This window comes from Ischnura elegans, chromosome 7, assembly GCF_921293095.1.
Source record: "Ischnura elegans chromosome 7, ioIscEleg1.1, whole genome shotgun sequence".
NCBI classification, from domain to species: Eukaryota; Metazoa; Arthropoda; class Insecta; order Odonata; family Coenagrionidae; genus Ischnura; species Ischnura elegans.
Window position 1 is genome coordinate 73,768,189 of NC_060252.1, and position 25,368 is coordinate 73,793,556.

Below are 25,368 nucleotides of genomic sequence, written 5' to 3' on the forward strand. Positions count from 1 at the left end.
TACATTTTTAAGTTAAATATTTTTCCAATGTCCTGACGAAAAATTTAAACTGACCTAATTTTACTACAATTACAGCAATCCTTTGATAAATACTCACGTGACTAAAAGACGGTGACAAGCCTAACAGTTATTTTTACCATGCTTCTTAACGTATAGCGAACATCATTATTAATTCTTTTTGCCAAAACGACAGATAAAATCTGTCAGTAATCAGCAATTTTCGTATTTTTGCACAAGAACTGCCATACGAGCCTGTAAGTGATGATTGTAAAATGTCATTGCAAGAAATTCTAGCACGGAAAAAGTATTTTGTTTTGGTAGTCAGCCAAATACATTGAATGTTACAAACATGAAGTGTACTACGCTCTCACAACAATCTACTCCATTGATTGACATAGTTTATTAATAAAGATATTAAAATTACAAGTAGTGGTGGATTTCATCTTGATTCAATTCATTAAAGACTAATTTAAACTTCTCAGGGTACAGGTTTTTTCCTGAGCCACCTGAAATTTCCCAAGGTGATAAATTACTGCGAAGATTTTGGCTGTATCAACACTCGGAACGTTTCATATGAATGCAAACTTTCTTGTAAATGTACCACCACGCAATCTATAAGACTGACGTACCCAGTTTTGCAGAATTAGACCTAAAGAATATCCATTCGAAAATAACAAAAAATACGACGACCATGCTATCGCTCAGATTTCGCCCGTTTTCCTTTCGCTAGTTAATCATACGACAAAAATAAATCCTAACGATTTCATTCTGCCGACGAGAATGCGAAGAGCTAAATTTTAACATAGTCACTGCTCCATGCATTGCGCTTCAGACAAGCACTTCTAATTATGGCCGCACGAGGAGAGCAGACCAGAGAAGTGGAAGAAGAAACTTCAGCTAATCCCTTCCTATCCGATTAAACAAACTCATTCCGAAACTCACTATTATTCCTCAGAGCCTAGACTGATTAAAAAATCCACAAAAGACAACCGAAACCACTGACAACAAGAAAACATTAAAAACACAGTGCCAACTTAAATATCAATTATTGTCAAATTTTCAAAAGAAGAGTCAACTGTGTCCGTCACCATAAGGAGTCACAACGCACTATGTGACACAAGCACAAAAAAACGCGTAAACCAATTTTCATTCCAGCCGATTATCATGGTAGGTACATGAGACATGCTGGAGATAATCTAAAAATGTTTGCTTTTTTGTGATACATCGTGAAAAATTACTAAATATTAAAAAAATGAGATGGAGAATGGGGGGATGATGGGGATAGATCCCCCCCCCCCCCAAAGCCTCAGATAAACAAAAAAAATATTTGAAGATATTGTCTAGTTTTGACTTATAATAACTGCATCTGCTTTAAGTTAAATTTTAAGTGACAAAATGGTGTAAAATGTGTTTCGGTCATGTAATTTTTCAAAAATTTTCCCGGTCCCCCCACAGCCTCGAGGGTGGGGGGTCGCCACCTCAGGCCATCCCATCCCCACCAAAGCATATTCCAAGTTACGCCACCGCGTCTTGAGGATCCTCATTTGTAATATTCGTGGCCATGGAAACGTAATGAGTCTGCTGTACGTCTTTTCGCCCCCTTAAATTCTTGATAAAGTTCCATGGTGACTTCTGGAATACTCCCGCATTGACTGTCGCTTCCTCCTATTTTTGTGCACTCGCTTATCTTTTCATATTTTAGTGACGAAATGGCATAGTTATTTGCTTAGTTGTAACCACAAGCGACTTCATCAGCGTATCATCATCGCGATGCATCGTCATCGCTTCCATGCTCATGAACGACAGAATGTTTGTTTTGTTTACGCATGCTCTCGTCTCGGAATCAGTTTGCTGGGCTAGTAGACGGATGAGGCAATGTGTCATCAGTGATAAGGCCGCTGGAATCTCTCATTGTCCCGGCCTGGAATGCGCGCGCTTTGATGGCAGGCAAAGAGACCTCATTGATGAGGCCCCAGTCCGGCCCATGGAAGCTCGATTTATGTTGCTATGGAAACAGAGCGCATTTTTGATCCGCATTAAAAAATATCCATAGCGTCGTGTGATGAGTGTGTAGTGTTGAATTTAATCTCATTATATGCAGTATAGTATTTGCTATCGCAAGGAATTGCATTCAAAGGTTATTATATTGAAATAAGGACTTGCAATTTTCCGTAAAGACTTTGAAAATGATTTAGTGACAAAAGTGTCGAAACCAAGGTCGGAATAAATTTTATAAGGGGCTCGTGAACCGATTTCCTGAAAGTGTACTGAAAAATTCTTACCCTCAATTTATATGAGGTTGATAGTTGCTTTCGCGAATGGAACAGTATTTTTGACAAAAATTGATTAAAAAGAGTAGAAGAATTCGAACGGTTGCGAAAATAGCAGGAACGCGGAATTTTTGGAAAATGACGTCACAAGTCATACCGAGCAACAACATAGACCGTTCACTACGGCATTCGTTGGTGTTAAACTTCTGAAAACGCGACCGCTACGCAAGCTATGGCTGCTGCAGCTCAAAATAAGTGGTGCTTTGTACCGATGTGTAATAATACATCAAAAATCTCGCCTGAAATGTTATTTGCCACGGTGCCGAAGGCAAAGAAAAAGCGAGGAATTCACTATGCAAAAATTTCACTCCATCACGTTTGGAGCTTTGGATTCTATTGAAACTTTTTGAATTTGATAGATATTATCGTCACATATATAACTTTCGCTCAACAGCCCTAATAATGGCTCCATTCCCCGTGAAATTCGGATCCATCGGATATGCCATCAGTGATGCGAGTGGCGACTTTTGTGAATCCATTCGAATTTGCGGTGAGTGACTAAATATCTAGTGGCCTATCTGAGAATCCTGCATAGTTATAAACGTGATGCGAGCATTCGGAATGGACCATTTCTCAATGCCAGTACGGCAGTACTTAGTGACTGCCCGACATCAATTGCGGTAGGAGATAAATCACGTGTTCAGTCACGCGAAGCGGTTGTGGCCGTCAATTTTTCGGAACGTGAAATAGTCGACCACTCTGCTGGTCTCTCATGAAATCCAGTTCTTATATTCGCCGTGAATTGAGAGGATATAGGTTCGAATCCAGGTCGTGGCGTTTAATTTTACAACGTTTTTCTAAACTGCTTTTTGTGGTTTGTCATGTTTTCCGGGTCAAATCTCAACTCAATCAACTCAATTGTAACCCACTTTCCGATTAGTTATCAAGTTGAAATTTTCAGGGTAACTCAGAACTGGATTCCAATGCAATATCATTGCACTTTTATTGTGATTGTAACTGTATCTCGATTTTTATTCAGAATTTAAAATTAAATATGGGCATTTATTCAAAAAAATGGCCACCTAAATCCGATGGTGGTGCTGATATCTTTAAAAGAAAGATTTCGTATGCCACATTGAAATTTCTGCTTCAATCATGAAAGGACTTCAGATAATGGCATCGTACATTGTGGGTTTGTTTATGAGCATTTGGTCAATTAAAATGCTTTATCTAAATCCAAAAAGAAGAAAAATAATACTATCGTACAATGTAAAAACAATTTTTTTATGAAAAACTTTCGCGAACAGCTACGACAAAAATAAATTTTCTATGAGCCTGGCGGAGTATCAAAAGTGATCCCTTCATATACAACTAACTGTCGATGCATGTTCCGCTATTACACTTAGTTTACAATTTAACATCAATTAAATGTAATTATAGTGGAACATGTGCCCAAAGGTTTTTGTTGTATATGAAGAAATTATCTTGAGTCTACAGGGCTCATTGAAAATTTATTTTATTATTTGTAGTCTGCGAGAAAAAGTTGAAAATAATTTATATTGTTATACCTTTACTCTTTTTGCTTATTTTCAGATATGTCAGTAAAAATCTTCCACTGGATTGTACACTATTGTTAAATAAAAACTGGTGTTTATTAAAGACTTCAGATTAGGCATTCGATAGTTCGCTGAAGCTTATAGTTCAGAGATTTAGTCGCTACGTCTCCAGAAGTCATGTTACATAATTGTTATTATGTCATCGGACTAAATTGTTACTTCAAATATTTTCTCTTCAAGTATGTGAACTCTGTTTTAGATTTTGGAATTTCTTCTCAGTCAGGGGTACAGAATTTATAAGCCTTCTTGACGGACGTACCATCGCGTAATCACTTTTTAGTCAATACGGAATACGTATGTATGCATTAGACTTACGTTTGAAGTTAAGGAGTGAGCTTGAAGTAGTTATTCCAAAAAAATCTTGGGTTACCAGTACAGTTAAAAGGATGTTTGCAGATCAACAGTGTGCATATTTTATGTATGGGTGTACAAATTTCTGCCTTTCAATCATTTGTATTAATATTAATTCTAGAATACCCTGTAAAATCCCTTTTGTATCCTTATCAAAGGTTTTCCAAAGTCTATTTCAACAACTCCTTATTTCTAATCCCTTTCGGTCCTGTTCCTATGATCCCTGCGGTGGAATTTGCTCGCTGCACATGCCCCAAGTTTCCCTCCCTAGCGGATGAAGTAGGTTTGCGACTCGTCATTAGCTGAGTAAGCAGTGATAATGGACAATGAACGGATTGTCGTATAATCTCCCGAGAACCTTTAAGTCTACTTGGACCCTCGAGGTTGTATGTGGAACGGAAGCATTACAGCTTGGTTGAGAGAACTCTCTGTGCTTGACCTAGGTTAAATTGCAAGAAGGGGGTGGATAATTACCTCTAGAAAGAGTAATTAAGGGAGGTCAAGTGCTGAAAAAGAAGCAAAAATATTCTGTTTCTCCCCCCTCTTGTTTCAAATTGGCGAAATAAAATTCCTCCAGGCTGATAATGGGTTTTCTCTCCAGGACATGCATCATTCAACCGAATATTACCTCGACATGTATCTCTACTTTCTGTATCGCCATGCTCGTTACGCGGTACTTTTTGCGCAGAAATTCTTGGATGGAACGAATTCATACGCATAATTTACAGTCTTTCCCTCTGTCTCTCCATTCCTGGATCAAAAGGTGTTACAGAAAAACTTGGGAAGGAGTTTCCTCGATAATAAATTGTTTATAACTTAATCATGGAGTTATATTCATTCTTGCACATAATCATCACCATAAGGAATGCGTACATGAAGATAAATCGGTATCATGGACTAATTTTTAACTGCGGTAAGTAAATTTAAAGACTTCAACGTAACTATGGTTAATTTTCCAGTTTTATGGGCTGAAAAATCGTAAGTTATGAAAAATGAAGTTGAAACATTAATGCTGAGGTCTTGGGTTAGTTTAAATTTTAAATTTTATGCTGAGTTTCAAGTAAAATGTTTATTTATCTATTATTTGAGAAAGGCCATTCGATCTGTATTTTATTTCAGGATTTAATTCTGTTTAGTAATTGTTATTTTGGACCATACATAGTTTTAATGATGCCATTCTACTTAGGCAGTTTTGTAACTTTGAATTCTTACCTAATATACTGGAAATAATAATGGTTATTGATCTTTTAGGTTCTCCAATGGTTGGATTTGCGGAATTCTCTTCGCCTGTCAACGGGTAGACAGCTGTTCCCGTCTTCGTACACAATCTTAACTAAGGTAGTTATCTCAATTTTTACACCTAAACTGCATTTTAGTGCATGTAGGATTTTAAATCAATTAAATTATGAGGACTCAAGCTTAAGTCGCGCTAGTTAGCATTCAGGATTTTTGATTTTGTTGTGTACAAGTTTAGTACAGGGTTCACACCGGTCAAGGAAATCAAATAATTCAGGAAAATTTCGGGTCAATTAAATTCTGTTCAGGAAAATACTTCATAGGCGCAGTATAAATTCGAATATACCGCACTTGAGTATCGACTGCCTTGCGAGTTTCTGTACTATCTTTCTCATGTCCATATATGTTTTTGTCTTAGTCTGGCTTTATGAGCCCATAATTTCTTTGAGTGAATGGTCTGTTCTCTCTCTCGATCATCTGGAAGTAATGACGCTTTATGAGGTTGTGCGTCTGTCTTTGTCAAGGGCGCAGTTGATATCAAGTATTCTTAACTGGCTATTGAGTATGTGATTCTTATCCATCGCATTCAGAAAATATATTGTCTCTGGTAGTGAAATGTACATTGTAGGTTAGTCGGTAGCCTTATCTTTTTTGAAAGATATTTGCTCCTCTAATTTGTGTTTAATCTATTTATGGATTTCCTAATCTTCCGGTTTCCTTAATATTATCTTGTCACTCGTACTACTGTGAAATTCTTAACGACCATACGTTTTTTTTGGAATTGAATTGAATATTATTGACTATCCATTTGCTATCACTCTAGTAATTGTCTGTATAAAAGAAACCCAATTGTTTAATAAATTATGAACCCCATGTATTGACCAAGCGGCTTGAAGAAGGAAATTAATTTTCATATGAGTATCCTTTTTAATATGGTTATAAGATTTCTTATGTTTCTTTAAATTCAAATTATAGAATAGTACGAAATGGGTGTGGCTGTCGTGACACCCAGAAACACTACTTGGCAAATGTGCCAAAGAGTTTTTGTACTCTTTAATTCTTCATGGGGTAAGGCATTTAAAATTTCCCTTGATATTTTTAGCTAAGTGTATACTTAATCGTGATACTCTTGAAATATAGATGAGATTTTCAAGATAGAGCAAGGTTGAAAGTACAAAAGAGTTTATCAATGCCACGCGCCGTAACCTAGGTACTCTAGTTTAGATCGATAACCATCTGGGCATTGACAAAACATGCAGTCATTGGAGAGATGTGGGGTAATTGAACGCCAATATCCGTTCATGCAACTCATTGAGTTAGATTGTCGTGGGGGATGGGAGTCTCTCTCATTATATAACTCTCCACACGTGTGACACTTCTCCTCCGGATAACCTGTATGTGTGCCTTTGTGAGACGTAACGGTGTTGTTATTATTTAATGCTTATCTCAGACTAAAATTATTCTGGCTTAATCACACATGATGAGCAAGATCCAAGTCATTTTCGATTTTTTTTACTGCGGTGGTCTAAGAAATTTTCCGACATTGTTGCATGTCTTTAATAAAATTTGATTTTGGGTTATTGGATGGATTTTTCAAGTGACGTGAGGGTGGATGAAGTTTTCGTTGAAAATGCGTGGTATGATACCAGCAACCGACATTATTAAAAGTATAATTCGTTCATGGTTTTGTTTCCAAATTCTGTCCAATTTTATAGCGGGGGTGTATATTTTTTATTTTTTAAAATTGCATTTGTGATGGATATTTTTATATTACTATAATCATAATCGTTAATTCAAGACAGCGCACACCCTCTGTGGTCTAGCGTTGTTCTGTGGCCGAGTTGGACGCCCCCATTATTGCTTGAGTTCTTTTTAGGGCACTTCAAGTGCAACACTCGGTCCATCGGATGTCCATTAAAGGCGAAGGAAGGTATGCATGGAACATTTTCCGAATCACCTGACCCTGTTCCCCCTCTCACCTTAATCTTTCCTCTTTCATTCATCGTATGTCTCATTCCCTTTCATGTTATTTATCCGTAAATTCGTGGTCCCCTTGGCTCGTTTAGTTAAATATTCAAGCCAATGCCTGCATTTCTCTCCACCCTTTATTTCCTTCCCTTACCACTTACGCTAATTACCGAAATTGAAGGTCGCATCCTCCGAATGTCTACCAGTTAGAAATACCCAGAGAATGCAGGCACTGAACGCTATGCGGGAATATGCAGTAGCCGAAAGGTTAAAATATCATTTCAACCACGTTACTTCAGAAAAATACGAATACTTATATAATTAAACATATTCTACCGGAGAGGGAAGGTTAACACGGAACATTTTTCGAACCACCCCGGCCTGTCCCCCATCTCTGCCTAAGCTTCCCTTTTTCATTCATCATATGCGTCTTATATTCCTTTTTCCGTTAACTCTATTCTCCCCCCCCCCCCCTTCCCGGATTATCTTATCACGCGTGTTACCTCTAACAAGAGTTAAGCTTCCCCTCCCCGCTCAGTACTCTCTCAATCTCACGTATTTTCTTTGTAGAAGTTTCTTATCCGCATTAAGCATGTATTGCACGTAATATTAATAAGGAATTTAATGTATAATATTTTATTACTTAATCTTATTTTACATAGTTGGAAGCTCTGCGTGATCCCTGAAACCTATCGATTTTTCGTCGCGAATAGCTCGAGAAGGTAGTGACGGATCTGTTGTTTTTTTCATTAAAATATTCTACCGATTACGATTGGTTTACATGGATCATTTCGCAGGTTACCCCTGCCAAACACCGTAGAGGTGGCTCGCAGGGTATTATGTAGGTGTAGATCACCACGGCATGTCTCCCCTTCCAAATTGGACTTCCCTTTTCAATTCCTAATAAGGTTTATTCCCTTTCATTCTATCTACAATGTTCCCTTCCTTCCCCTTCCTTGTTTACTTGACATTCTTACCTTTAATTCTTTTTAACATCCCCTTCTATTTCCTTACTCTCTCAATACAAACCTTTTGTCTAGTCCATTTCTCACGTTGAAACTTCCCTCTTGTCCAGAACTTCTTCATTACTTTTCTCTCCGTCCATTTCGCATTCTCCTTTCTGCACACCCACATTGCGAGCCCTTCCAGTCTGTTCAAAAACGGGAAAATACGGCTCTATGTTTTTTTATTCAAACTTTGTCTCAATGGACTGGGAAATGAAATTGGTGAACAAGCCCCTTTCTTATTATGTCCTCCTCAGAACCTTCCTCTCGGTGGTAGGTTTTGTTTTCCGTCGAAACGCTCATAATTGTATTTTCAATATAAACCACTTGCGTTGCCATAGTTGACCTCAATTTATCGTCATACTGAAAACACGTGAAAGGCAAAGAAATGTTTCTCCACCTCGCTGTGAAAACTACTTCAACTTCCTGACGAGTAAAGTCGGACGTGCCATCTTTTGCCCGCGGCTGATCATTCGACCATTGTTGTGCGGGAAAGAAACTTCAGCCTTTTTTATATGCCGAGAGCATTCTCCTTCAAGTGCTTTGAAATGCCAATCGCATTTGAGTCGATGTCGCAGGTAAAAGCTTTCGAGTCCGCGAACATGTTCAAACACCCACGCTGCAATCGCGTTTCCAACCACTCGGAAGCAACAGCTCGTTATACAACCGATCTTAATAATTCCGACCAGTTTCAAACACATCCTTTCGAGCGTTCTTTTTACATTTAGGACATTTATAATGCGTCATCAATCAAACTAGCATGATTTAGAGTTCACTTGATGACGAAGGACAAGGATGTCGCATGTCAATTTACGAGCTAACTCCAATACATCTGGTGGTCATCGCTGAGTTAAAAAAATGAGCGTAGAATTTTTACTGATACCCTTAGTACCGAAATTATTGATGCGATGACAGCTAAATATCTCCTACGCTGGAGGTAGTTCTTAAATTGTCATATGAGATCGTTGCCCTTTGTTATCAAGGAGGTTTGAACTTCTGGAGGCGCTGTTTCCGAGTGTTTAGCGTGGTCAGAGTGCTGCCATCATCTAAGTTTGACTATTTTTGGACTTATTTTCTGACTTGGCTAAGTTTTGTTCCGTAAACGCACCAAGTTAAATGGGAACTGCCTCTACAATTACTTGTATTCAGCCGGTGATTGTCATCGGAGTTTTCCGATCATTGCTGATGCTACTTAAAATGTAAAAACCCCGTGTCTATTACCCACTTTACTGGTGAGGATATCCTCGTGAACATACTTTTGTACTATAATGACCGGTCCTCGAACGATAGATTTCCATTGGATGCGATCAAATTAAATACTAAATCGAGTGCATGGAAATGGCTAGGTTACACTTTTAAATTGTAAATTTTATTCGCAGCTAACCTATTTGTACGACGTAACCGTGGTGATTGATAGTAATTTTTCCCTTGGAAATGATGTTGGAGGTATAACTTCGCGAAGCCTGACAATAAAGTAAGAAAAAAGATTTACTGCGAGAGTTCGACAGTGTATTTAATGCGTTAACTAGTTATAATAAAAAATCGTCTATAAACACGCATTGATCCTCATGATATTGGCAAAGTTTTGGTCATAGTAAGCTTGACTTTTCTGCTCAAGCACCCCCATTTCTGCCACGCTTCGCTCTACGCTCTAAGCAAATGGTCATCTTACCTGTTACACCACCAAGCTATCAAAACCAAGACTGGGTGAACGGAACAAGAAGTATTATATGGTATTTGGAGGAGGCGACCGACAGCTGAGGTCATTTGCGCCATGAGGGAAGGGGTAGGGTGGAGAGAAACCTGGCGTCGTCATTAGCCTGCTCTTGACGAAAGGCGCCAAGGGGACCACGGCTTAACGTCCCATCCGACGGACGAAGTGTTGCGCTTTAAATGTCCTCCACACAACACTCAAGCAGGGATCGGGCAGCTCTGAAAATTTTCTGCCGCTGCCGGGATTTGAATCCGGGCCCACCGGGTGGGAAGCCAACACTCTAGCAACCACACCAACCCGATCCCCACGGAACAAGATATTAATACTGTGGACATTTTTAAGTAAGCACTTTTTCCAGTTACTTGTCCAACGGCAGTGGCGTAGCCAGGAATTTCGTTCGAGGGGGTCCAAAACCAGGGGGGAAATTTTTGAATAGGGTAGTAAGTAATGGGTTTTTAATTAATTTTACCACTTTTCATGATCGAAAAAACTTCATTTGTTTAATAAATATTTTTGTAAATTCATGATTTTTCAATATTTTGTTTTCTTATATGAAGGAAAATAATTGTGTTTTTATATTTCGGGAGAATCCAGACCCCCCGGAACCATCCCTCGCTACGCCGCTGCCCTGCGGCAGCGCCTAATTAAATTGACGTAATCACTCAATTTAAGCATTCGTTTGACAATAACTCACTAAACTAAAATAGTTCTTAAACGAGCCGAAAATTCATTTTTAACATGATTCTTTAAGTACAGGGAACTTCATAATTTTTTTGCTAAAGTAACTGATAAAATCTAGCAGTAATGAATATTTTTTATTCGCTTGGGCAATACTGCCGTAAGAGCATTTAGTTAGCTATTTTAAAATGCCATTCCAAGATAATATAGCACGGAAAGTGTATTTTGTTGTGGTGGTCAGTAATACATATTGAAATGTTGATGAAATATTCTCGGATTTGTCACCGGGTGAGGCTTCTTAAGGATAACGTTTCGATTGGAAACTCCCTCATCATCGTCAGGACTAAGACTGACAAAGTAATCGCCGGGAAAGCCCACGATCTTTTATATTGATATTTTCTTGAAAATGACGTTTATTAGGTTCTCACGACAATCTACTCCATTAATATACGCAGATTATGAACAAAAAGATTCATTTTACAAGTAGTGGTGGATTTCATCCTTCTTGTTCATCAAGTGAACTCTAGATCAAATTAATTTGATTATTGGTGCTGTCGAGAACGTCCTTAGGTACTCTTGAGATAGTACTACGATTCCTTTACACCCCTCTCCTCTCCTATAAGCCACTCCTATTGTTGACCCCCCCCCCCCACCCTCAACACCATTCCATAGTTTGTTCTCTCGCTCCAATTCTTTCCCTATCCTTTCTCCGCTGTTTACCTCCGGGTCACTCTCGGGTCTGGCGCTTTCCGGTCCGCTGAGTGAGCGGCGGAAGAGCGCTAATCGTCCGCTTACAAGTCCCGTTGGAGAATTAATCACTTGGCGGGGGAGACGCAATCCTGACATAGGAGAGTGAACTAGGGGTTTTGTGTACACATCCGCTTCTTTTACTCTTGTCTTTTTCGATTGCCGCCTCTTTATAATTGCTGAATTCCCAACCCGCTCGAGTACCGACGATAACATTTAGGGTTTTTTTTCCCCCTATCTTCCTTATTGCTTCTTCGGAAGATTCACGCTCGAGTAACTCTTCTCGAACTTTCCTCATTGGTAGTTATTTTCACGGGGCAGTGTTTTTTCGCGTAAAAGTTTCACAATCAGTGGACTGGAAGACGTGTGTGACCCTGTTTCTCTGTCTTTTGGAGTTTTCCGTTTCGCTGGCTAAATTTTTTTTCGCTGTTTAAGTTTTATCGTAGGGGACTTATTTTTTGCTCGTTTTATCGTAGTACTAAATCGTTGAGCAGGACTTTTCCTCGCACTCACTAGAATAACGTGTGTCTGTGGCAGCGTACAGTCGTCAGTTTCATTATTCACATGTAGTGCGGGTTCTTGTGGAATCGTGCTGCAATCCTTATGTTTACATTCTCTTCCGTCGCATGTCACCGAATACTCCTGCCTTCACCATTTTTTTGTACATCTTTCGTTTTTGTGTGTTTTAATGTCCTTTAGCGTTCTTAGAAATGTTATAAGAACGGATAAGTCTGCGTGCTATATATCTATTACCTTAAAGTAAAACCTGCATTCGGTCTCAATTTTTTTCATGTGGTTTAATATTATGTCTTTCTTTCAATGACTTTTTACTCCTGAAAAAACTTTCTCTATCATATTAAAAATATCAGAGTTTATGTTCGGTAATTAACCACTGATTATTTACAGATTATCTCGTATTAGGTTTATAGAGGCTTAAATTAGATTTTCACGTTGAAGCGACGGAATAAAAACCATACCTATTATCGTGCAACTAATTTTCAATGTACACATAGGGGAAGCATTAGTGAATGCTGATTATTGTGTGTGTTATTGTCATCCTCGTCTTATAAATATTTAGAAAATAAGTGCTCTTGAGCCACTGGTTCGTCATGAGGTGCTTGCAAAAATAGTTAGGAAGAGGAAAACGTTTTAGTTGAATATTCGAATTCCTGAGGAAAAAAAAGAATGTCACGACCCATCACGGCCTTGTATTCCTATACTATTCAAATTTTCCCAAAGCAGAATGTGTTATAGGTATCTCTCGACAACTGCTGATCTTTAAGAGGACGTGTACCTCACACTTGGCCGGATTTTTTTTTCGACGGATTACTTGCTTATAACTTAAAATGTTTGGGGTATATAAAGTAGAAACTGGTCAAAAATTTGCCTGAAACCGGAATTCGAAAACTTGACTTCATTTTCACAGGTGAAAATTTGCTAAGTATATACTGCCAACGGAAATCCACACTCTCAAGTTGAAATAGTAGCCAATCTTTGTATGGTGCAGAGCACACGCCTTGTTAAACTTTTCACTTTTTCTTAATTTTGAAAATTTTAATAAGTAATCCGTCGAAAAAAAATCCCGCCAAGTGTGAGGTACACGTCCTCTTAAAGATCAGCAGTTGTCGAGAGATACCTATAACACATTCTGTTTTGGTGAAATTTGAATAGTATAGGAATACAAGGCCGTGATGGGTCGTGACATTCTTTTTTTCCTCAGGAATTCGAATATTCAACTAAAGCGTTTTCCTCTTCCTAACTATTTTTGCAAGCACCTCCTGACAAACCAGTGGCTCAAGAGGACTTATTTTCTAAATATTTATAAGACTAATATTAATACAATTACGCATTTTAGATTTTTGTATTGTACAATTTTCATAATTTGGTTAATGAATTCCTACCTAGTGACAAGAGTTCATAACATGAATTCTATTTTTATAGCCTACACATTTGTATATTAACATTGATGCTTCATATATCTTGTATATAAAATGTAAAATGATTTTTGTACCAATAAATAACTTCATTAAATAAATATACACACAATTTGCGGGGGGTACGGCGTCGGAAGTGACTCTATTACCTCTGACAATGAGGATCGCCCAGACCCCATTGTGTGTTGGTAAGTCCATGAGAGGGTCTTGGAGGATGCGTATGAGATCCAATTGATACCGATCGTTGGAGTTCTGCGGGGATCACTGATGACGTCATCGTCATCCTCACACTTGGTCTTTGGTGACCGCCAGGCACTAACGCGTCTGGCCTCACAGCCACGCCGATCCATTTAAATTCCCTATGTCGCCACGCCGCGCCGTGTTTGTCTCCGAAGGGTGATAAGCTCCTCCTCCATTATGTGCCTTGGGATATATGTCGTTTGTTGGTTCACGCTTTCGTCCTGTTAAATCGTAACCACTGAGAGAGAAGGCCTTCCCAACGAACAGTGACGTCGTCACAAGTGGTACATAAGGTAAAAGCTTACGTTAAATGACTAATGCAATGAAATAACGCGGGATAAAATGTATTGAGATAAACGAAACTACAAATATGGTACGATATTATTTGGTAATTAAAAAAGATGTTTTTGTTGATTTATATAATAGCTTAAAAATAATTTGGCATCAAAATAACATCAGCTGTTAGACACTTCAATACGTTGCGCTATCATTCTACTCATAGTACTGCTTTAGAGATTTTAATGCAAAACGTGGGTTAAAATAGTTGAAAATGAGTGACGCATGAATAATGATAAATTTTCAGGCTCGTTAAAAAGCTTTAGCAGCAATTTTGATTATGTGCTAATTGTTATTGCTAACCATAGTGTATGCAATATTATTCAGTCATACTTTAGTTAAGGGTATTAAAATACTCGAAATCGCACCTGCATTTTCCTCAATTTCGCTACTCACCGATTGGCTTCGTATTAGGTCAATATACAGCTATATTAATTTAATGTTGGGATAGTGAAACCATAGCCAAATATAGTATAACAATAGCATAAATTCACAACGATTTATTGCAACTAAAGTAGTAATACGGAGCGATATAATTGTAAACATTTTTAAATTCCTTTCCTTCACTACCTTATCCAAAGCCACCCAAGTCATTCTTGCTGCCGTCATAAAATAGATTCTGCAGCCAAAATTAACATTTTAGCTACTTCTTCGTTCCCCAAATGGCGATTCTCAAGAAAGAGGTGTTCAGTGTCAACCTAATTTTCTACTCCAGTTAAATGCATAAGTTGCTAAATACTTATAATGCCACCTCTACCGCAGCACAAATGCATCCATATTTAATAGCAATTTAAAATAAGGTTGACTACTATTTTACTCAATACATTTGATCTCCGCTACTATCCTTCAACCTTCCAGCGTGTATCCATCCCCTACCTACCGCACCTGTCTATCTACCACATTATACATTATGTCAGGGTCATACTGGTTTCTAAATCTGGTCATTGTCTTACCCATGTTGAACAGCTTGCTGAACCTGGAATATTATATCATGAAATGATTTGGGCATAAGGTAACGTAGACATATTTCATACAGCTATGCCACCTTCTAATATTTAAATATTGTCAAAATTCGGCAAAATTATGTCGGCTAACTTAAGGATATTTCAACTTTTCCGAGTAAGAAACCATTCTTTCGTGATAATGGGGTTGTTACTATTTCCGGCTCTGTTATTAGCTCTCTTCAGAGTGCTATATTCCTTGAGTTTTGATCTTGTACCGAAACTCTGCAGTGGGTTAATCTGAGAAGATTTGTTGATACTTTCCTACAATTTTTATACATTTCACGACCGTATTCATGTATGATAATGGTTTTAATTTTCCTTATAAATAATTTATCGAAATTGGGTCGTAGAAATAATGAACAGTTAATTTCGAAAGACAATACAATAATTTCGTTAATATTATCCCATCCTTCTAGCTTAACTCGAAACTTTAGTCCGAGGGACGACAAAAGCCCATCTGCGATAATTTTGCGTTTTTTGGTTTGTATGTATTGTAGAGTTTTTGTATATTTATATGTATATATAGTGTTATTTATTTATTGAAGTAAGTAGGATATGTAAATATTTCGATAAGAACTTATTTTCAATTTTGCCTCCTCTCCTTGTGTTTTGAGAAGACTAGGAATTATTTTCTTTTGCTATAATTACTTCTTACTTTAAAACTATAGCAAGCGGTTACGGCGGTTATCTAAATTTGCATTTAAATTTCGCCCTTAAACTTTTGCATGAATTTTATAATTTTAAATCCACAATCATCAATTGATAACTATTATTAGTTGGGAATTGTCGATTCTTTACAATTTATATACATGCATACTTGACTTCGTAAGGACCTATTTTACAGCCATTGAATCCTTGTTTGACCTATCTTATCTTATCTTCTATTGTTTTGTATTTATAGGTGTCATAAATGTCTGAATAGGCCCACGGAACTCTCTATGTTTTGGAATTTCTCTAATGAATAGTTAATTTAAATAATTTCGTAAGTATCATACCATCCTTCTGGCTTAACTCGAAGCGTTAGTCCGAGTTAGTGTGACTGCAATTTTAGAATTCAGTATTTCCTATTCTGCCTTGTGATATATCCGTAGGAAGCCTACGAAGGATGATCTGAACGAACAAAGGAGGCTATTTAGCAATAATATTTTTTCAGTGCCCTCGCCGTTCGCCGTTTGTCGTAGATGTGAAACGAACATAATCTGTTAAAGTAGCTATTCCGGTTATTTCGTAATCCCGGATGCTTGAAATGAATGCTTAGCGGTTTAAGCACTTAAATTATGATATTTGGTCTCTCGTTAGTCCCGAAGAGGCGAGGGATAATTATCCCTCGTGCTTTCCTGAGTGCAGCCCCTCATCCGAAATCAAGGGGGTGGGCCGGCATATTTTCAGCATGGCTGATCCACCGTCCCTCGTCAATGGAAGTGCACCAACGGTGAAACGCTCTTACGAATATTTAAACCTCCCAACTCTTCCATCATACGTACGTGGAATTTCGGGAAAAAGTTGAAAAATCTAGTTATGGCTTAATACCATTTTATATCTAAATGAAGAATTTTTTTTAATTCTTGCTAAAGACTTGCCGCGGCTCGCCTTACGAATTACGTCGGCACTGAAAGTTTAAGGTAATGGCTCAATGAATCTAAAATTTACGGATTGAATTTAGATTTGGAGGGATTCTCGGTGGGACTTGAAAAGTCAATTACCTTAGTTGTGAAAGCTGTGTATTTGGTATCCAATGAGGTCCTTTTTGTATTATGGAAAATGATAAATTTTGGTTAAAATAGACAAGCAAGTAAATGACGATGTTTTAGATTTACGCCAATAAGCTAAAACATATTTTAATTCCACTAAAAAGTTTATACACTGGCTTAAGAAAATATGAAAAATATGATCGACGTACTCGGAGAACGATGAGTAGATCCTAGACCTTTTAAGAATTCTGAGTGTTCGAGTTTCAAGTGCTTGAAACCGCACTAATTTTCTCGTAATTTCCACAACTTTCTAAGTTGACGAATACGTAATTTTGGAATCCTTGATCCAGAAGTTCCACCTTACAGAGTCAGAAATCACTGGAAACAATTTATTTAAGGGCATGCCGCGTTTAGTATGATTTAAGTGGAAATAGTATTGCATGAAACAAGTGACTTAGTAGGCAGTCGCCCGCACGGGTGCAAAGTTATTTTGGTCAGTATGCATGAAATAAATTTTTTCTTCTATTCGTAGAAGTTACAGCGAGTGCTAATATTCTAATTAAGTTCAGTATTCAACCAATTTGTCCAAGCTGTTTGTCTCTAAATGTATTACTCTGTATGCTTCTTTTCTTCCAGTTAGGTAGGTACGCAATATCTCCAAGTGCGTTTTCTAGAGGAAATGTCAATGTTGTGTCGGGGTCTTGTCTTGTAGATGCTAACGCTTCCAGTAGGACTCTTCGGCTCGTAAATCGGGGCGATCCGTTAAGAAAGCAACGGAGTAAGCACGAATGCGTACCTTCGTTGCCCATTGATTAACCTCAATGATGTATTTGATTAAAATCTCTCCACCAAACTCTCATGGAATAACTTTGAAAATATTCACTGTCGTTAAATTTTAAGTGAAAAAGTTTAAATCAGCTAATAAAAAGAAATAACTTTTGTGCATGGATTTTTTATTTGGATTTGCCAAAGATTTTATTTTTTATTTTTGCCTATTTATTAATGAGTAATTCTTCAGTTTCTCGTGTGGAGCTCGTGGAGTGTTCGTTGGCAAACTTGCGCTTGAAATTAATCGATTTTTTTAGATAGTATCATTTTCTGGGAATATTTTCTTAGTTTTTATAAGTTGTCTTCGACGTTGTTAGCTTTCACCTACATTCTACATCGCTAGCCGTATCAGTAGGTGTGTGGCGTGGGGAGTTATAACACCAACCGTTTACAAGGAACAGAGAAAAGGAAATGAAATGCTTGCTGGAATGATCTTACTACAGACCGAGTTGCACCCCGCATTTATTTCATTACGTGGGTGAAAGGAAATGATTTTCGATTCCCATCCGATCGACAGATTTTTTATATGTTTTATGGTTTCTGTCAGAACTGGAAGTATAGTGTGATTCTGGGATTTTTTTCCCTGTTGCTCAGAAATATATTAACTTAATTTTTCAAGAAATTTAAGGGTAGTACGTATCCTGCAAGCCTCTCGCGTCTCTCAGACTAATTGGTGGAAAAGATGTGTAACCCTCAGTTCGCTCATTGAAGTTTATGACGAATCCCTCAGCTTTCCTTTCTATTTTATTTTGTTCGCGGATTAAATATTTTTACCCCAGATATTATATGCTGTTTTTTTGGGGGGACCTGGTAAATGATGGTAACTTTCCGATTGAAAGTCTTTGCGATGGCTTAACAAGATGTTCGTGTTTGCTATTGGAGCGTGCGTCGTCATGGTGCCAGTCTTTCCCTCACCCCTTGGACCGAGTGCTGGACATGTAACAAAGCATGCAACGCTACGGACGACGCCCAGTCGTCGCGACGTCAAGGTTACGGCTCGACAGGGTGTCACGTGTGTCCGCGAGTACATGCTTCGAACTAATTAAATCGAACTGCCACGTGGAAAGGAGGAATTTCTGTATCACTGTCATGGGAATTCCTGCAGGACTGGGGTGGCCAACGTCTCTTCGTCTGCAATGGGGAACATGCATGAACTTTATTTCTCCCGTTATTATAGCCTATCTTATAGAGAATTTTCTCACCAATCCGAATATATAAGCCAAAGTTGTCTACGTCAATCACAAATGCTGTAAAATGCTAATGAAATTCTAAAAAAATCGACGAAAGTCACGTGACCCGGAACGCTTTCTCATTGGCTTGACGTCACCGAACAATATTCAGTCTCAGTGGCCTCAGTTCTCCGTAAAATTCGATGTCTAAATACTGCTGTTTTTCAATGAATACAGATCTTTAATGTCGTTAGGGAGTTGTTGATGGAAAAAGAGGGGGATTGTTGGAGGAATGAGGTGAAAAGAAAACTGATTGACAAAATGACTGAAATGGGATTTAAGAAGGCGCAGTCAGACAATTTACCTATGGTTGACTCCTTTATTGTGGCCGCCTTCCTTAAAAACAGTGATTCTTTCGTCGCCGCCGAGATGCGTGGAGTGAAAGCAAGCAGGTAAGCAAGCTATTTAATGCATAGGAAAAATTTTAAGTTTTAACATTGTTTTCTGTTTATAAATACTTATTTTTGAAATCAAATAAACTATCCTTCATCAGCGGTTAGCTATTAGTTGCCCATAATTTTAATACCAAACTTATCATGCGGTTCTCTTATATCAGCTCCATAGTCGTTAGAATATAAGCATTGAAATAATAGACTAATGTACAATTATGTTTCAGGTATGATTAATGCCTAATAATTCTGAATTATTACAACATCTTCACTCACCAAAAATACGATTCGGCATTTAGCAAACTAAATGTGTCTCATAATATAACACTATCTCTGAAAAAAAGAAAAAAGGAGCTGCACTTTGTGTTGCTGCTCCTGATTTTGAGAAGACAAAGAATATTTCTTGTCAATGGATTGAGTATGACCATGATTTTGTAATGAATGTTGTGGCTGCCGCCACAAGGTTTTGGGAGAAAAATATTTTTCCTATTCTTTTCAACAGCTGTAAACATGATTAGTTTTTTTTAGTTACCCCAGAACTGGCCCCATATGCTTCTTGTTATATTTTTGTAATAAAATTATTTTGCACTCCCTATCCATTGTCGGCATTTTTTCAAGTATGCTACTTTATTAATGGAGCCTGAAGTTTAATTAAGCCACAAGATATAATTATCACATCATCCATCAAGGTAATAAGATTGTGATCTGTACAGGCATGAGGAACTAACATTTTAAATTCCCTAATGCGTCTGATAACACGCTCAACATGAATACTCAAGCTGGCAATATTTTCGTCTCCATTACTTCCTTTTTGGTGCTCTTAACTTCAGACTTAACACCGGGGGGTGGAATTAATGAGCAGCCTTTTGTACCAAGAAAGCTATCAATGTGTTTGAAACCCCGATCAGCCATCACAGCACAATGAGAAGGCAAGTATTTAAAGTAATCACATTGCTCTACAAGCAGTGAATCAGATATCCGACCTCCAAAGCCCTTAGATATGTAATTTATTAATCCATCAGGTGAGCTAGACACCAAGTACTTCAGAGTATTTGCAGACTTGTATTCCGACCATGTTAGAGCTTGTTTTACAGGGTCCGATGGTTTTTCTATCCCTACTTCTAAGCAATCAATAATTGATTGTACATGGCTATACCTTGATCGAAATGGTATGGGCAGTAACTCTAATATCTTTTTCTTGGCTGGCCATATAATGAGCTGTTTCATACATTGGGATATTTTTGGAACTGCATCATGAAACACCCTACTAGCTGTGCGGAATGATATGCTAAAGTCATCAGAGAGAATAGTAAAGCATTCATTAAGTCTAATCTTTTTTAGATTTTGCATGATCATGGACATATTATGTAAATTTGTGTTTCTCTGAAGAGTGCCCAGAATGAAGCAACAGTTTTCAGGTGTTTTTTCACCCATGTATAGCTTAGGGTTTCTATTAAATAAATTTATTCGTGCAATTGCTTCTTGCTTTCTTTCAACTGAGTCATTTTCATTAAGAAATTAAGCTTCTGAGTCATTAGATGAATTATCAGAAAAACTGTACCCATCTTCCTCACTCACATCCTCCTCAGAGCTCGACTCCTCACAAGTTTCACTGACTTTCCTTCTCTTCAAACTTGTGTCTGGGTATTTACATATTTTATTTTTTTGGTGATGTCGCCCTATCAGAAACACATGTTTTTATTTGCGTTTGTTTGCTCCTGAATTTAGTGCGTACTTGAACCCCAACACTTGATGGCACTTGAGAGGAAATACCTGAACTACTCTCCCGGTCATCCTCTGAATCAGCTTCAAGTTCACATAGTTTGTCAGCTTCATTGCCACTGGAACCTGTGCTCAATTATTTATACATATGAATTGAAAAATGCAAGTATCAAAGCTCCATGCACACGTACTTAAACCGGTAGAAAAATGCGCAGCAAGGTCAACCCGAAAACCTTGCTGCGCATGCTGCACCACCCCGCTAAAGTCTCCATCAACACGGTAGACAAATCTTATAATAATACTTTTCTTGAAATATAATAACACTTTTTCCGTTCATTATTAAGTTTTTCCTTTGATGTGATTGTTTGCAACTTTTCAATTTATATTACGTTGCAATAACATCCTTTGGCTCAATTAAATCTTTTGTAACTCACAAAAATAAGATTTGCAACCTTACTGGCACGTACGCTGAAATGATCCTCACAACAGAAAGCTGTTGAAAATTTTGAGATAGAATTTACGTCTCTTCTGCAGGCTCTCAACCATTTTAATCTCTTCTTCGAATCTTTCGGGACATAAATGAAAACCTTCTTCGGCGTGGAATTTGAGGTATTTGAGCAACAGGGCACGACATAAGATTTGTAAAACTTTCTCTCTTTTTTCTCGTTTGCATCCATTATGCTTGTTATGCTTGAATGAAATAATCAATTAAGATTAGTGAAAATCACTAATTAAGAAGCAAAAGCAATAATTTACTCGAAATGCCGTTCCATCATTCATCCACTTACTTTCTTGTCAAAATATAAACAATGGTCTCTAGCGATATCGTTCTGTGACGTCACGCGTCCATTGCCCCATGACGCAGTGTTTTCAGGCTGCCGAGAAAGAATTATTTTTAAAGAGTGATATCTCAGTAAAAAACCACAGGTCACCTGTGAAATTTTTACCAAATCCATTTTAGATAGTGGTCTTCCTATTCATCTGGTTATAAAAAATTGTGCATGTTCCCCATTGGTATCACTTATTTTCCTCCAATCGATTTCGATAATTCGAGAGAAACTAGTTTTACCGCGACGAAAGTAATCCACGACAGAATTGTGAGCCTTAATTAATTAGAGTTTAGGAATCCGAAAGAAGATGTGACTTTTTGGATGTTGCTAATGTTCATAATGATACACAGTCGCAATAATTCTCACTTAAAATCAACCGTCCCGCGTTTCGGCACCTCAGTGTTTTTAATGACCAATTACGAATTCTGTTATTGACAAAGTTCTAAAGCTGGATTTATTAGAGCAGTTTAAGATTGTTATAATTGTGAAGATATTTTCTGAAATAGCCGTTTACCTAATTTCCTTTATTATTTGTACCAACCTTGTGTGTCTTTACCTTAGCATTCACTTCCAGTCATGGAAATCCCTCAAAATGTACATCCAGTCTTTCTTTTTGGGTGAAAATAGTGCAATTGATGGTTGATACCATCTTCTCCTCGTTCCATATTCTCTTCAATGGATCGCTAAATTCCTGCTTACCACGTCCATAATTTTTTTTCCAATGTTGGTTTAAAGATTAAATTTGAAGTTCTCAACTCTCAGTGTGTGACTATTTTTTGGTGTTTCTGAGTTCCGCAAGTTTCTTGGGTGCATTCATTGGCCCCGTCGCTGTATTTTAATTCTCGTGGTGATGAATAAAGTGGACACGCCCCTCCGCCAAAACCCTGAGCGTGACTCACCGAACCCCTGGGCTTCGATCGAATCCACGTGAATAAACGCGGGAGCGGAATATGCGTGGTCCCTACTCCTTATACAGATTTCCCGCATAGGGCATGAAAAAATTGTATTGCTGAATAGTTTAAAGAATTAACTATCTTTTCTGGAATTGAGTTTGGATATCAAACTTAGTACTATTACGTGCAATCCACTAACCCCAAAATCCTTAATTCCCAAGCTCTTGCTTTTAGTTATATTCGTATAAGGACAAAAATGCCTCTATCAATTACCTGAGAATGATGTAGGGCGATAAAACCCGGATTGTGGGTTTATTTATTTGAACGTGATGTTTTAAATGTGAAATACATGAAAATCCTTTGTACGGAATGAATTCACGAAGTAACCAGAGTGTGTTTGATTACATCTAGAGATGGGCTCCTCGGCTCGATGGGACCTCGAAAAAAAAACGAAAAGTTTAAAAAGTTTTTTATTTCCAATAACTTGGATGGCCCTTGATAGCACTTTTCATATTATATGGTATTTATTTTGTATCTAAGCTCAATATGATAATTTTAATGTCATTTATATTTACTAACTCCTCCCTTCAGTTTCTTTATTAATCGCTCTATAATGAGTCCCCAAGTAATAAGTGTTCGAGTCCACTGACAATGAGTATTGCCGTGTGGTTTTACAAAAGCAATATATCTCATTGAAAATACCTTTAACAATAATTTCGCTTTTTATGTTTCAATATTTCCATGCCATAATTAATCCTTGGCAAAGATATTAGGTGTATCAGTGTATATTTCTTGGGAATAATATAAACTTAATTCTTAGACATGCTTTTCAGGTAAAAATTATATACCAGAGAGGGAAAAATGTTTGAATAAACGTTTTATTTGTGAAAATATTTTTTATGAAAAAAAGTTTTTGCATGAAAAGTTTGATTTCACGTAAAATATTTTACAAATTTTATGTTTAATGAAAAACTTTATGGGTGAAAAAAATTTTATTCGACTATTTTAAACGTCTACGGAGAAAAAAGTTTTTCCCATTAATACTAAGTCATGCTTTTAAATACGTGCAAATACGCTTGGAATACGTTCCCAAAGTTTCTCATTGCCGCGCGGGTGTCGTTCAGATCATTGACTCCTTTGTTCACGGGGGGGAGAGGGTTAGGAGGAAGGGGCGTTAGAGGAAATGACCGCACTCATAATATGAAGTGGTCGGTCGAACGCTGTGGCCAAGGCGTGCCGCCGTCTTATCCGACCTTACCATCTCCCCTTCCCCTATATCTCTCACCGGAATTCCCAGAACCCTTTAACCTCACCCCTCCGTCTTATTCCCCCACGTTGTACCCCAACCATCACGTCCACAGTTCGCGCGCAAAAAATATTACCTTCGTGCCTGGCAGACTTTTTGACGCTTTGTTTATTTCCTTGCCTCAGCCTTGCGTAACGGAGTGAAGAGTTTCAAGTAGAACCTGCGCTTCGAAGTACTGCTTTAATTGGATAGATGAACTCGACAGCAACAAGATAAAGTGGCTCAATATGTTATAAACAAAAATTAAAAATAAAAATTTCAATCAATCAAAATAGTTGAACAGTGCACAAATTTGATTAAAAATGAAATAATCCGATGATATGAAGAATGGCTTTATATTGGCTCTATGTCTCGTCAGAATTTAAAAACCTTCCCTGTAAAGATAGTAAAACTAACATTTGGGATTTATAAAAATTTCGATTTTCTCTTAATTGCAACTAGTAAAACTTTCGCCGGAAATTCGAAGATTCGAATCCTTACGCTGTTGGATTTCGCTATTGATTTGCGACATCAGTATCAACGGAACGTAGTAAATTATTTTGAAATTACGTAATCCCTGAGTAGCAGAATGGCGATTAAATAAAACGTTGCTTTTCTAGGTTGTAAATCATAGAGCTTTCACCGAAAGTTCGATGCCTAAATCAATTCTCAGGATCGTCTTCAATTTACAATTTCTTAGAATGCATTAAACATTTTATGATATGATTTTTTCTTCGCGTTAGCCCTGTGTAAAGAGTGAAAAGTGATTAATTTCTTCCTCTGGATTAGGTTTAAGCGTTCACTGGTATATCAAGATATTTATCCTTGAAATTTTGAATTTTGTTTTTTTAAATCATTTTCCATAGCCCATGGGTAAACTATTTGTTAAGAATGGCATACTTCGTCCATTACTTATTGCTTTTATTGGAGCATTGTCAGGTTTCGATATGAACGCTACGTTATCAGTGACGTCATTGCTGGTGATAGTTACATGAACGATTCCGTCCATTTTGCCGATAAATAATATTTTGGAAAGTAAAGAAAAAAATTCAAAATTTATAAAATTACATCGTCAAAGTGGGCGTAATTTTTATTTCATTTTAGTTACGAAACGCCTGCATAGCGGAGTGACTAACTATATGTTTTTTTTTCGAATTTTTTTATATCTTTCGCTGATTAATTAGCTTTTGAATCATTTCTTAGGTGAATTTTTTTAATACATGTTTCATGGGTTGTGTTAAAATGTTTTCCAGGTTGTATTTTTTCCTAAAGGCTTTCTTTCTCTGGGTTACGGAAGGTGGACTGAAAAATTTTCCCTTCGGTTCTAGCTAAAGCTCTCGCCGGCGCGGCGCGGCGTCTCAAAGTAAGATCCGTCATATGAAATTTTATTAAGCATTCTGTGA

At 37.6% G+C, this 25,368-nt stretch overlaps 1 protein-coding gene across 5 annotated transcripts in view; it reads left to right on the forward strand.

Moving 5' to 3' along the window:
* LOC124162791 (zinc/cadmium resistance protein) overlaps positions 1-25,368 on the forward strand; it is a 214,086-nt gene that overhangs the window by 120,165 nt on the left and 68,553 nt on the right. For 4 of the 5 annotated variants that reach the window (XR_006865678.1, XR_006865677.1, XM_046539428.1 and 1 more), the window contains one exon: positions 5,489-5,575. The exons of the other annotated variant lie outside the window; for it this stretch is intronic. The gene's annotated coding sequence lies outside the window, so the exon portion shown is untranslated. The remainder of the gene's footprint in view (positions 1-5,488; positions 5,576-25,368) is intronic. 5 annotated transcript variants of the gene reach the window in all.